At 42.7% G+C, this 14,695-nt stretch overlaps 1 protein-coding gene and 1 pseudogene across 1 annotated transcript in view; both read right to left on the bottom strand.

Moving 5' to 3' along the window:
• Window positions 1–14,695, bottom strand: part of Vmn2r-ps16 (vomeronasal 2, receptor, pseudogene 16) — a 160,377-nt pseudogene that overhangs the window by 43,926 nt on the left and 101,756 nt on the right.
• The window catches only part of Zfp993 (zinc finger protein 993), a 478,623-nt gene that overhangs the window by 429,887 nt on the left and 34,041 nt on the right, over window positions 1–14,695 (bottom strand). The window lies entirely within an intron of this gene.

Below are 14,695 nucleotides of genomic sequence, written 5' to 3'. Positions count from 1 at the left end.
GAGTCATGTTGATGAGATTATAGGTGTAGATTCTGATGTTACTAGGAGACACAATCTCATAGCAAACTCCCTGACCTTTCTTCTGTAGTGTTTCCTAAACTTTCAGATTGGGAACATTTTGTAGGTGTATCCAATGAGACAAGGCTCCACAACTCGGGGTTTTGATAGGTTGTGTTTTAATGTGGCAGTGTCTGTATGTTGCAAAGAGAAGTTTCTCTAATGAGGGTAAAAATAAATGTTCATAAATTATTAGAGATTATGCTGGTTTAGTAAATCTTTGGTTGTATAGATTATCCTCTGGTAACCAGGACTTTACTAGCACTAAGGTGTTAGTTAAGTTTCCAGCACCAACATGGCCTCCTTGTTGAGCAAGTCCTAAATCAAATTAGAGAGCTGTTGGCTACCACCAAGCTATGTGTGGCACTACTTCACCATTGCAGTTATCATGTTATGCTGGTTGTTTATGTGGTTCATAGGTGTCATGGCTGGGAAGGACAATTGGTTGCCTCCATCCTTTGGAAGCTTGTATGATGACTTCTGACATCATGAAAGCTAGTCCTCAGAGAGGAGACTTTCAGGTCAGTTTCAACTCAGGGGCCTCTGAACCCTCTTTCTCATCTACATGGTGTCTTCATCAAGGTATTTAAATAGAAAATTTCTAATTTTTTATTATTTTGGGTTCTTTGCAGTTGTTTTATTTTTGGGTACAACGTTTCAGTATGGGTCCCAGACTGCCTTCAAACACAGTAGCTTTCTACCTCTCCCTTGGAAGTACTAGCATTGCTGGCATGTTCCACAAACTTTGGGATTTCTTTGAAGTTTTCATAGCCAGACATCAGAACTGAACAGGAGGCCCTGGGATGTTTTTCTTGTTAACTCTGAGACTAATTGTGTTTGAAGTGGTGGACAAGCTGCTTGAGGGCAGAAAATGAGCGTTGGTGTTATAAGTGGTTGGACTTTGAAACATCAAGGCCACAATGTAGTTTCTGATTCATGCCCAGAATCAGCATGATAGAAAATGGAGTGTACCAGGAGGGCAAGTACTACTTGATGCTATGTTCATTTTGATTACTGTCTCATGGGGCTGAAGATATAAATTAGAATATACTATTTTGTATATTTACTTAATAATGCATTTAAATGTTTGTGTATACCTCTTGTGGCAGAGAAAGTGGTATAAAGTAAGGAGCAATTTAAAAATAGTAAAGATGAAGGATAGGGGTGTAACCTAGTGCTGGGACTCTTGTCTAACATGTTGGGACTCTAAGTTATATCCCTAGCACAACCAACAAACCAACGAAATCAAATGTAAAAATGAGAAATAATCAGTTACCTAACAGCTAGAATGTGTTGTAAATTGGCACACAGTATTATTACAATGGTTAATCTTCATAGTCTACCTGATTGGTTTTAGAATCATCATGGAAACAAAGTATGTTTATGTGGAGCAATGGACTGCACATAGACAGCCTGGTCTCCAGTCGAGCATAGGTCTTGAACCCTGGGGGGAACCGATGTGTGGTGATTCCTACCTATATGGGACGGAAGGCATTCGATCATGTCTTCTGGACCCTCGGCTCCTATCGAAGTTACCCTCCCCACAGCCCCCACAAGAGAGGTGTGTGGCTATCAGCCATGTAGGAGCACCACCAAGCCTTCCCATATGCAAGTAAGGTTTCCCCCAAACTCTCAGTCCAACCCAATGAGAGGTACCTGCTGTCTAAGCTTGAATCACCCCCCAAAACAGCATATAAATTCTATCCAGGAAATTAAAGGTGAGCGAGAACTATTCTGTCCCTTGAGTTTTTTGTTCCAAGAGCTGTAACACTTGGGAAGAGATCTTCTCTCCCGAAGAAGATCTCCCTGAGGTCCTTCCACAGGCCTCACTGGTTTGGCTTCTCGTAGGCTCAGCCAGACAAGACTCAGTGCATGGCCAGCTTGGAGTTACTGAACGACCTGGAAGAAAAGGCAGAGACTTCATCTCCCTTCCTGCACTCACTTCCCTTCACAGGAACCCTCGCAGCAGGACTGGCCAGAGGTCTCTGTGGAAAACCTCTGGTACCCAGGCCCACATGTTTAGGTTTGTCTGGATAGGTTAAATGAGAAGAGAAGACCTAGCTTGAGTGTGGGCAGCCCTGGGCTGGGGCTCCAGGTCGAACAAAAAGGAGAAAGTGGGCAGAGCAGCAGCATTCATCTTCTGGCTGTGGCTGTAATGTGATGTAACGTGCCTTTCTTTCCCTGAAATGATAGACTGTATTTTTTAAGGTATAAGTGAGAATAACAGCAATAATCATAATATGAGAAAAATGTTTTTTCTTTAAAAGTTGTTTATCAGATATTTGGTCATAGAAATAGGAAAAGATACTAATGCAATATGAATGATCAAAATTAACAAGTAGGCAGGCGTGGTAGTCCTCATTCTGTAATGCCCGGGTTTCCCTGGAAGGTCTGAATGGGAGGCACAGACATTTTTGTATATAGACATTTGGAGCAAGTTGGGTACAAGTTCCATTTCAGATACTGGGGTTGAGGTGCCGTGGCATTTCCAGCATGCCTGGACTTTTCTGCTTGGGAACTCACTGTATTGGGAAAATACTGAAAGAGATGCTTGGAAGTGTGTGTGTGTGTGTGTGTGTGTGTGTGTGTGTGTGTGTGTGTGTGTGTGTGTGTGTAAAGTAAGTGCAGAGAAACTCTCTGGAATCTACCAAGGATGACCCCAGAGACGACTCCTAGTAATGGGGGATACTGAGCCTGACACACTCTTTCTTTGGAAGAACCTTCCATTCCAGCTCAGGGTCGCGGGACAGGGGGGTCAAATGTCAGGTTCAGCGTCCTCGAGCACATGGGAACCTCGGACTTGTCTGAAGAGTGCACTACACTAGAAACTGGTACGCTCCATTCACAACTGGCCACCACAGACATTCCTTATTACTGTTTGTCTGGAACCTTCCCCTATAACTTAAATCATCGAACAGTCAGGGTTAAGTGTTAGTGTACATATTTCCAGAAATTTTGAGAATCTCACCTTAGGGAAATGGTACTGTTAAATTTTTGTACACTGAAAAAGTGTCCTAAAATATATCACTAACAAACGCTTACTCTATTCAGAGAAACTTTTGCCCATTTTAAGCTAGAAATGCCTTGGGATCTAGCGACATCATTTCTGCAGCTAAGTATCAGTGGCCAGTTTTGACGCCCTCTCATGGCGTACATGGGTAACTGCAGCACTCCCTTGTAAAACCCATTAACTGCTTCATTTTTTTAAAAGTCAGGATTAAAAAAAATTAAAATTCATTTAATATACATAGAGTGGATTTCACTCAAATTTTCTTATATTTTGCTAATGCTTTAAAACTGGATAAAACTCTCTCTCTGTCTCTCTGTCTCTCTGTCTCTCTGTCTCTCTCTCTCTCTCTCTCTCTCTCTATATATATATATATATATATATCTGTCACAGAAAAATAATAATGTAAACATTCTGGAAAAATAGCATAGGATGACAATTAATGATAATTATATTTTTTCATTTATTCAAAAATGAGTAGAAACCAACTATTTTTAGTATTTTATTTTATTTTATTTTATGTGTATGGGTGTTTTGCCTGCATGCATGTCTGTGTGCCATGTGCATTTAGTGCCCACAGAAGTGGGAAGAGGGCATCAGATACACTAGGGATGAAGTCAGAGGATTGTGAGCTGTCATGTGGGTACTGGGAATTGAACCTGGGTCCTCTGAACAACCAGCCAGTGCTCTTGGTCACTGAGCCATCTCTCCAGTCCTGCCCTGCCCTCTTTTAACTTCACAGTATATTGTGAACTTTTTCTCTGTCTATAGTAAATGTATAATTGAATCACTTGTCAGTTTCCGGATAATTATCATTCAATTTTTGGATATATATAGATCACAATATAACAATGTTTATATGCATGCTCTATAGAGCAAATAAGTTCATCCTTTAAAAATATCAAATTTTAGTGTTTAGTGTCTGGGGAGATTGAGTTACCATTGTTTCTGAACTAAGTCTGTGTTGCATTTTCTTTTAGGCAGGAGCTCAGCTGGGTTCAAGAGAGAGAGGTACAGTGGCAAAGCATCGGTTTGCCAGATGTGCACCACAAAGGCTGGGGGGGGGGTGAAGCACGAGGTTGGCATGGTCGCAACCTGACAGTTGTGAGCTGGGTGGAGACATTACGGAGCGCCAGGCCAGAGAATCTCCAGGAGATAAAATAGGTCAGCCTTTGCCCACCAGTGCATGGCCAGCCAGGCTGCCAGGGCAGAGGCACAACCGTGGGAGCGTGTCGGCTCTACTTTTTAGATATTTCCTTCAACAGAGACCCTACCTTTAAAAAAAAAAAAGATGGAGAGTGATGGAGGGATCTATGTCAATTTTTGATGTTTGGCCTCCACATGCATGTAGAGTGGCCACACACACACACACACACACACACACACACAGAGAGAGAGAGAGAGAGAGAGAGAGAGAGAGAGAATAATATGTTCACAAAGGGTCTATACCATTCCCAGCACGTGACAGGTGCTCAGAACAATCATGTTGACGTTTGACAGTGCTCTTCTCAAAGCCATGGTCATAGAAGTGAAGTTAGTCTCAAGATACCTTCTGAATGCACACCATGGAACCCCCTCTTCTTCTCAGCTGTTTCTAAGGGTTCAGACTAGACGGACTTGGCTTTCATGAGAGTCATTTCATAGTACCTGTACTGAGCTCAAGGCTAAAGAAACCCCTGTATTTATCATCAATATCTATGAAGCCAGTAGCTTGGATAAAGGTACTAAGATTCACATTTTTTAAATGAAATTTATTCCCTCTGCTTTGAAACAATAATGGCTCCCTCAAAAGTTTTGGTTTAGTCAACTAATGGTTACCTAGCTAGGCAGTGATTCTCAGCCTGTGGGTCATGACCTCTTTGGTGTGGCATATCAGATATTCTGCATACCAGATATTTACATTATGATTCATAACAGTAGTAGGATTACAGCTAGGAAGTAGCAACAAGAAAACTTAGTGGTTAGGGGTCACCACAAGATAAGGAGCTGCATTAAAGTATTGCAAAATTAGGGAGGTTGAAAACCACATATCTAAAGATATAATACAACTATATCTAGTTTTAATTCATTAATAAAGTAATTAAAAATAGTCAGGCATGGTGGCTTATACCTGGAGTCCTAGAATCTGAAGCAGAGGATTGCTGTGAGTTTGAGATCAGTTTAGGATACATGGTGAGTTCAAGACCAACCTGGATTACAGTGTGAGAGTCTTAAAAGCAAACAACAATAGCGACAACAAAAGGGACAGACATCTCAGGGCAATACTAAATCATTCTAGTTCACATTATCTACTCTGTTAGGGAAGTGATTTACAACAGGTAAAATGTGGCAAATGGTGACCTTTAATAGCACGGAGTTAAGCTGGGAGGTAGGAGGAAATTCTTCAATGAAGACCAGCAGAAGGCATTCTGGGAGAGAAGAGAACTCTTCCCACTTCTCCCCACCAGGAGTGAGATGCCCCCTACTTCACTGCTTTCTTTCCCTCTCTGCTTGCTCACCCTTCGGCCTGCTCTGGGAAGGAAGCTGGCAGTAGATGGGCTGGCACAGAACTGGTGAAGAGGTGTTGCTGTGGCAGCACAGAAGGGAAGTGGCAGCTCTTATGTGCATCTTCACAGTACCTCTTGCTGATGGTTTGCCGCAAGACCGTGGTGTCCCTATCCAAGCATGAAGAACTTCTCAGTGGAACAATGTTACACCAGATTTCTTCATGGCTATGGATGGATGTCAGAGACAGTGCTGGAATTACCCCAGAACAGAGATATGGTGGACAGATGGTGACCCCAGAGACACCCACTGTCTAGCTCTGCTGACCTGAACACAGCAAGAGGGACTGTGAAGATGTATGGAAGAGGTGGGGAGATTATTTTGAACTATCTATGGAGATCTCAGGGAATCACAGGAGCCCCTGTGGAGGGAGGCGGAGTGAAGAGAAGGCACTCTGACATTAAAGAAATCAGCAGGAATGGTGTGGTTCTGAAGGGTTGAGGAATGAGGCAGCTGAACAAGGAAAGGGAACTAGTTTTCTTATCAGACACAAGATAAGAAAACTAGTCATTCAGAAGACAGAGTAGATGTAGAGATGCAGGGGAGCATCCTTCCAGGAGGTGGCACCTTTGAGCCCTTTGCTTCAGCCAGTCACTCAGATGCCAGACTCTGTACAGACTACAAGACTATGTGGCTTTAAATCTATAAATATGCATTGTACAGTGTAGTAAGAAGTTGAATTCAAGTTCAAGTTCGTAAAAGACCCTGTGCAACCTCAAATCTGAGCAAACGTTCCCTTCCCCAAGCAATCTTGTCTAGTAGTAACTCTGTCCTGGGACAACTTACTCTCCAGGCCCAGGTGGCATAAGGAAGAAAGTTTTATCCCTAGCTTTCAGCATTTGGAAACCCTCCACATCTGTTCTCCCTGGGCTATGCTTTCTCAGCTTTGGGGTGTCTAAATCTTCTACTCTCCTTTACCAGAGTTCCCTTTTTATGTTTACACCCTGTGTTTACCTGGCCATGTGGATTCTGTCCTTCGTTTGAACTCAGACTGCTGTGCCTGTATCGTGTAAGGTATGATAAACCTAGTCTGGTAGAGAACCTGGTTCTAGAGGTCTTTACAGGGAATGGGGTGTTGTGGTATCAGCAGAGAAAAACAAGAGCAGGTGTTAAGCAACTGTAGTACCCAAGGCGTTGTGCTAAGCTCTTCTTGAACGGTTTTATATAACAGATGTGGAATAGTGAGATTTTCACTCCCCTGGTATTTAAAAAGTCTAGTATTGCCAAGTCTGACTATAGAGGCATCCCGGGCAGCTGCGGGCACTGTTTTACTTAAGATTTCCAGTGCTGTGATAAAACCCCAATGCCATAAGCAACTTGGGGAAGAAGGGGCTTATTTCAACTTAGATGTCCACAACATAGTCCATCAGGACTCAAGCAGGAGCTCAAGCAGGGCTGGAACCTGGAAGTAGGAGCTGATGTAGAGACCATGGAGGAATGCTGCTTACTGAAGAGCTCCTTATGTCTCTTGTACCCCAGGTTGGGCTTGGATTTACTGCGTAGTTGAAGATAACTCCTGCTTGTTTAGTGTTGGTCGCTGGGCATAGCAGGCAGAAAGGAAACAGTTCCTGGTGGTGGAGCCCTTGAGTTACCACCAGATCTCTAGACTCCTGTCTTCTTCTTTTTCTGCAGTCTTTTCTGCCTGTCTCTGATCCATGGGAAATGGGCTTATAATTTAATGGGTGTTCATATAAGAATTATTAAAAGAATCTTTGGCTGAACAATGTTGGTCTGCTAGTGTATGTGTGTATGTGTGTATGTGTGTGTGTGTGTGTGTGTGTGTGTGTGTGTGTGCACGCACGCATGCATGCGTGTGAAACTATGGGTACTCCAGTTCTTCCTTTAGAACTTTTGTTCTTTAAGGGAGCATTTTTTTAAATAGATATTTTCTTCATTTACATTTCAAACCTGAAAGTCCTCTATACCCTCCCCCCTGCCCTGCTCCCCACCCACCCACTCCCACTTCCTGGCCCTGGCATTCCCCTGTACTGGGGCACATAATGTTCGCAAGACCAAGAGCCTCTTCTCCCACTGGTGGACTACCAGGCCATCTTGAGGGAGTGTTAGATGAATAATTCCATTGACTGAAGCACTGTAGACTGTCAAGCCAATCAGGTTGGAGTGAGGAAGCCTGGCTCTGAAGACAAAAAAAAAGAAATCAGATGCTCCTCCTAGGTCTCTGTATCTTCATGCCTTGGTCTATTTCTCACTGCCCTGAGAAATCTGAGCTCAACATGAACAGCTCCTGGAACCACATAGCTGAAAACCTTGTGTCCTTCAGAACAGGTGAGAGTCAGCAGAACCTTTGTGTGTGATAGGGTTGGCAATGAGGTTGCTAAGGCAGCTGCTTGAATATGTGACCTGGTGTTTGTCTTATGCAGGAAACACTCACTGAACAGTGCAGCTAGCCACAGGTGGACAAGACAGGAGAGAACGAAAGACTTGGGGCTAGAAAGGAGAGGGACAGCATTCTAGAGTCAGGAGAGGTATGAGACTGTCTCCCCCTTCTCCCCGCCTGTGTTTGGCTGGGCTCCTCTTAGTCCTTCACATGCGCCATGATTTCTCAAATATGCTTCCAGCATGCTGCAAATTCATTAATGCTTATTCTAATTATTATATTAATTAAATGAGGCCAGAGGTGGCCAGGGTCATAGTAGAATGTCCATCTCTTGATCATGCATTTCTAAGGGTGAAAATGTGTGGCAAAGAGGTGCTTTCCCCAAAACCAATTCAGAGTGTTATAAAAATGCAAGAAGTCAGCAAGCTAGCCAGCCAGTCAATCAGTCCTCTGAGGGCTATGCTTTGATTGCTACAATACCAGTCTGAAGCAACCTCATCCGTTCTCTAGAGTCATGGGCAGAACTTTATGTCTTCTTTTTCTCTTTATGATGATCATTAGGAGTCTCCTAAAAACTAGCTCTGGATGTCCAGTGTGAAGAAGGGACAGGTGGGAGAGTAATTAGGGATATCCTCATTTTTGCAACTGAACATCTGTGTGATGTCAACAAGTCACAAAGTCTTCCTAGGCTTTAACTTTCTCATTTGAAGAGTGAAGAGGAAGATGGACGGATGATTCTGTGCATCTCAGGAGCAGTACTCTCCTAGGCTCCTTGATGGCTTTGAGCAGACTTCTGCTGAGACCCAGCTCTGGGATGTCACCTAAATTGTGACCTTTCAGGACACTAGCACTGCAGCCAACCAACAGTAGATAGAGGGTGGGAAGAGGAGTCTACCCCACTAGGCTGCTGTTCTGCAACTCGCAGTTTTGAGATCCAGAGTGTGCATCAAGAGTTGTCTGTGCCATATGCTCCAAATGATCTCAGCAAATTTGATCCCAGCACTAGGGCTTAAGAGGATGCTTCTCTCAAGGCCAGGTCCAACCAGGGCTTTTAAAGCAGGGAGGGACCTGAGAAACAGATGTGTAAAGCAGGAGTTGGTGTCCCTGGGAGGACATTAGCAATCTGACCAGTTCCCAGACTGGAAGTGGTCATGTGGCTCTTGACTTATTACCAAAGTCAGGAAGGACATTCTTTTCCATGAGGCAGAAGACTCCTGGGAGGTGGAGACTTTCAGAGGCAGCTCTTTGTTTGCTGTTTGTGTGCATGATTTCTCTTTCAGAGATGCCAGGAGGCTTCATGTATGGCTTGGCTTGATAAGCCATGTTAGAATGAGAGGAATTATAAACGCTCGCCATTTTTACTATGCCATCATTATTATGGTAATGCAATCAGTAAAATATACCTGCCTCTTAAAGTCTAGTGTAATTGGATTCTGCTGCATTGATGCAATTAAAAGAATTAGGGAGCCCATTCGGTGATTTATGTTTTCTATAAAAACTTTCTCAAAATAGCAAAAAAGGAAAAGATTAGGTTTCACCCATGGCTTTGCTTTCTCTAGTCTAACACTCCACCTCCTGGAGAAACACTACATAGTATTTAAGACTCCAGATAGTTTAAAAACTAAGAAGACTGTCTAGCATCAACAAATCTGTAAAATTAAAAAATAAATATCCATAAATGAGAGGAGAAATTCTTACTTTATAGTTGATTTAGTAGCACTTCCTTAATAGCATTACCTTCAAAGACATGTGTAGCATGAATGTGCCAAACATTACATAATTGCAAAGAAATTAGTCAGAAAAAAAATAACAAATGCTTTTAGGTTTGTGTCTTTGACTTGCAAACGAAAATTCAGAAGCTATTTACAGAGTTTGAAGCAATGATGTCTGGACCAGTGTCTAGTATATTTAATATTTCTTTCTTAGAATTTAAATTAACTTAAATAGCTATTGACTGAAGTCATCATACATAAGGAGCATTTTAGACAGTGACTGGCATAAGCATCAATGAGTTAATTTCTGTCCTGTTTTCCCTGAGGAGCTCAAGGCAAAACCCGTTTTGATGATTTGGGAATAAAAACAAATGTATGAGGGAAAAGAAAACTCAGAAGAGGAATAAAATCTAAAATCAGGTGGTGTGGCTTATGAAAACTGGTACTAGTAGATATACCATTTGTACTAGCTGGTTTTATGTATCATCTTGACACAAGCTGGAGTTATCACAGAGAAAGGAGCTTCAGTTGAGGAACTGCCTCCATGAGATCCAGCTATGGGGCATTTTCTCAATTAGTGATCAAGGGGGAAAGGCCCCTTGTGGGTGGTGCCATCTCTGGGCTGGATGCCTTGGGTTCTATAAGAGAGCAGGCTGAGCAAGCCAGAGGAAGCGAGTAAAGAACATCCCTCCATGGCCTCTGAATCAGCTCCTGCTTCCTGACCTGCTTGAGTTCCAGTCCTGATATCCTTTGGTGATGAACAGCAACATGCAAAGTGTAAACTGAATAAACCCTGTCCTCCCCAACTTGCTTCTTGGTCATGATGTTTTGTCCAGGAATAGAAACCCTGACTAAGACAGAGCGTTTCAGTGTATCTCTTCCCACACATTGCTAAGGCCACAGAAGTTCTCAAGATGGATCAGTAGATGGCTATAAGGCAGACACTGAGTGGCTTTTGGAGCTCTACCGGGATCCTCTTGGCACAGTAAGGACTTTCTGCCTGAGAGAAAGTGTACTTCTGGGGTGATGAATCTTGGAACTCACTTTCTGTGAGGAGGAATACTGTCTTTTCTTTCTATAATACCTTTTAGCTTTTCTTCCATCTTCCCTCAGGGAAGGCAGGGCTGTTCTAATCATTGAAGGGCAACTGTGTTATATCCTATGATAGGGGATAGCTGGAGGAACGTCTTTCTAGCACCTATGAGTGCAATTCCTATGCACAAATTTTTTCTTTGTTGTTCGAAATGCTTCTAATCTGCCTTCCTCTTCTAAGTTCATGGCTCTCTCAGGGTTCTCATAGCTATCATGCCTCCCTGACTTTCACTGGAATTGTATTCTGTTCTGGAGAAGATTCCCCACCCCCTGCCCTAACAGTAGGACTTGACTACAGCTCATTTCTCATGTTCTTTTCCCCACCATGGAATGAGCACTGGATCCAAGCCAGGTTCAAGTAGATTCTCTGGAGGGTTAAAATAAGAACCAAGAAAATAGGACCCCCCTTTTTTTTTCCTGGTAGAAATATTGGGAAGGAATGAGTCCAGGGCTCTACCGCCAACTCTAACCTATAATACATGAAAGACGGCACATGGATTAACCTAGACCTCATTGAAAGGTACAACAGCAGAGAGATGAGGAAGGATAGAGTAGGTATGGCTAAGGAAAGTTGGGAAGAGAGAAAAAGAAAGGAGGGAGGAAAAAATAATTAGGGAGACCCAATGACGTTTCTATAATTTTAATCTTCCTAAGTGTCTTAGTCAGTGTTCTATTGCTGTGAAGAAACACCACTATCATAACGATTCTTAAAAAGGAAAGCATTTAACTGTGGCTGGCTTACAGTTTTAGAGGTTTAGTTCATTGTCATCATGGCTAGGAAGCATGGTAGCCTGTGTAAAGACATTGTGGTACAGGAAAAATGAGAGTTCTATATTCAGATCCACAAGCATCGGGAAAATAGAGAGTCACTGGGCCTGGCTTGGGCTTCTGAAACCCTAAAGTCCACCCCTAGTGACACACTTCCTCCAGCAAGGCCATACCTCCTAATCTCTTTAAGTAGTGGCACTCCCTAATGACCAAGCATTCACATATTTGAGCCTTATGGGGGACATTCCTATTCATATTACCATACTGTTTTGGTTTTTTCTCTTCAGTTCTATAATTCTACAATATAGTCTAGAAATCCCTATCCAGTGGATTAATTCTGAACTGAGTTTTCTTTTCATTTACAGTCTAAAGAACCTAGAACAAGAGAACTGAACTCTGCCTACCATTTCAGTCTTCTGGTTTCCCTGTGTTTTCAGCTGCACAGACATGGCTGGCTCTCAGAGTCCCAGGAGCCTCGGGTTTATGCTGCCTGAGACTGTCCCTTTTCAGGCTGATCTATAATTCACTGTGGCAGTATTAGGCTAACTGTAAACGTCTTGGGCATTGGATAGTCTTCGTACTGTTCTTATAGCTAGTTGTTTAGCTCTTTACAACTGCTAAGATCTTATAACAAAAGTGGCAAGATAAACTACTTTCTTTTTAAAATTGTTTATTTATTATTATTGTTGTTGTTATTGATTTTTTTCTTCTAGACAGGGTTTCTCTGTGTAGCCTTGGCTGTTCTGAGATTTGCTGCATATACCAGGTTGTCCTCAAACTCAAAAGGTCTGCTTGCCTCTGACTCCCGAATTTTGGGATTAAAGGCATGTGCTGCCATCTCCTGGCTGCTTTTTTTGTTTTGTTTTGGTTTGGTTTTGGTTTGTTGTTGTTGTTTTGTTTTTTGTTTTTGTTTTTGTTTTTCAAGACTGGGGTTTTCTGTGTAGCCCTGGCTTTCCTGGAATTCACTCTGTAGAACAGGTTGGCCTTGAACTCAGAAATCTGCCGACCTCTTCCTCCCAAGTGCTGGGATGAAAGGCATGTGCCACCACTGCCCGGATACGACTGTATTTTTATTTCATTCAGAGACAACAACATTTTAAGTTTCCACCAAGAATAGGCATGTACCAATGTTTTAACTTTGCTTTTACAGTTTGGCTGACATTTGTTATTTTTGTTTTCTGATAATAACCATTTTTTAAATTTTTTATTATTATTTTAATTAGGTACTTACTTCATTTACATTTCAAATGCTACCCCAAAAGTCCCCCAAACCCTCCCACCCCATTCCCCTCCCCCAATACTCCCACTTCTTGGCCCTGGCGTTCCCCTGTACTGAGGCATATAAAGTTTGCAAGACCAGTGGGCCTCTCTTTCCACTGATGGCCAACTAGATCATCTTCTGATACATATGCAGCTGGAAACACGAGCTCGGGGGCAGGGGGGGAGGAGGGTACTGGTTAGTTCATATTGTTGTTCCACCTATAGGGTTGCAGACCCCTTTAGCTCCTTGGGTACTTTCTCTAGCTCCTCCATTGGGGGCCCTGTGATCCATCCAATAGCTAACTGTGAGCATCCACTTCTGTGTTTGCTAGGCCCCTGCATAGCCTCGCAAGAGACAGCTATATCAGGGTCCTTTCAGCAAAATCTTGCTAGTGTGTGCAATGGTGTCAGTGTTTGGGGTCTGATTATGGGATGGATCCCCGGGTATGGCAGTCTCTAGATGGTCCATCCTTTTGTCTCAGCTCCAATCTTTGTCTCTGTAACTTCTTCCATGGGTGTTTTGTTCCCAATTCTAAGAAGGAGCAAAGTGTCCACAATTTTGTCTTCGTTCTTCTTGAGTTTCATGTGTTTTGCAAATTATATCTTGTATCTTGGGTAGTCTAAGTTTCTGGGCTAATATCCACTTATCAGTGAGTACATATCATGTGAGTTCTTTTGTGATTGGGTTACCTCACTCAGGATGTGCCCTCCAGGTCCATCCATTTGCCTAGGAATTTCATAAATTCATTCTTTTTAATAGCTGAGTAGTACTCCATTGTGTAAATGTACCACATTTTCTGTATCCATTCCTCTGTTGAGGGGCATCTGGGTTCTTTCCAGCTTCTGGCTATTACAAATAAGGCTGCTATGAACATAGTTGAGCATGTGTCCTTCTTACCGGTTGGAACATCTGGATATATGCCTAGGAGAGGTATTGCAGGATCCTCCAGTAGTACTATGTCCAATTTTCTGAGGAACCACCAGACTGATTTCCAGAGTGGTTGTAAAAGCTTGCAATTCCACCAACAATGGAGGAGTGTTTCTCTTTCTCCACATCCTCTCCAGCATCTAATGTCACCTGAATTTTTGATCTTAGCCATTCTGGCTGGTGTGAGGCGGAATCTCAGGGTTGTTTTGATTTGCATTTCCCTGATGATTAAGGATGCTGAACATTTCTCAGGTGCTTTTCACTGGCTGATTATTTTTAAAATTATATGTCTGTGTATATATTTGAATGTGGGTTTGTGCACTTAAGTACCCAAGAAGGCCAAAAAAGAGCACTGAATCTCCTGGAGGTGTTATAGATGGTTGTGAGCCATGCCATGTGGTTGCTGTGATTAAAACTCAGGTCCCCTGCAAGAGCAGCGAGTGACCTTAGCCATTGAGTGATTTCTCTGGTATACAAGATATGTTATTTTCTTTAACAAATGTGATGGATTGGGTAGTTTAAAATAAGAGAAAAATTAATTAAATGTATTATGTATGTATTTATGTATGTATGGTTACCGTTGGAGTCAGAGAAAAGGGCCAGATGATGGTACCCTGCAGGCTGAGGGGCAGCAATAAACCATGATGGCAATAGAGGATCTGAGATGATGAGGACAGACACTTGAGCTGAGGAAGCAGTGCTATCCACTGTCTTCCTCCTCTCAAGGATGTAGGTAATGTGGGAAGATGGAGGGCTGACAGGAGATGCTTGTAGGTGATTCTCAGGGAGGTGTCTGAGAAACACTTTCAGCTACTTTCCCAAAGCTAAGTGTTTCCAAAGATGCTTGAAACAGTTGTGTAGAGAACAGGATGGACCAAACTGGGAGATGACTGAGCACTGGATGACCCTTGTGATTCTCAGAGTGCTATGAGGTGAGCCCTCTGTGACATCACAGGGTAAATCCCTGCCTTAGTAATAGCAGACTGCTT

The sequence above is a fragment of the Mus musculus genome, chromosome 4 (genome assembly GCF_000001635.26).
Source record: "Mus musculus strain C57BL/6J chromosome 4, GRCm38.p6 C57BL/6J".
NCBI lineage: Eukaryota > Metazoa > Chordata > Mammalia > Rodentia > Muridae > Mus > Mus musculus.
This window is presented reverse-complemented; position numbering and strand designations above follow the sequence as displayed.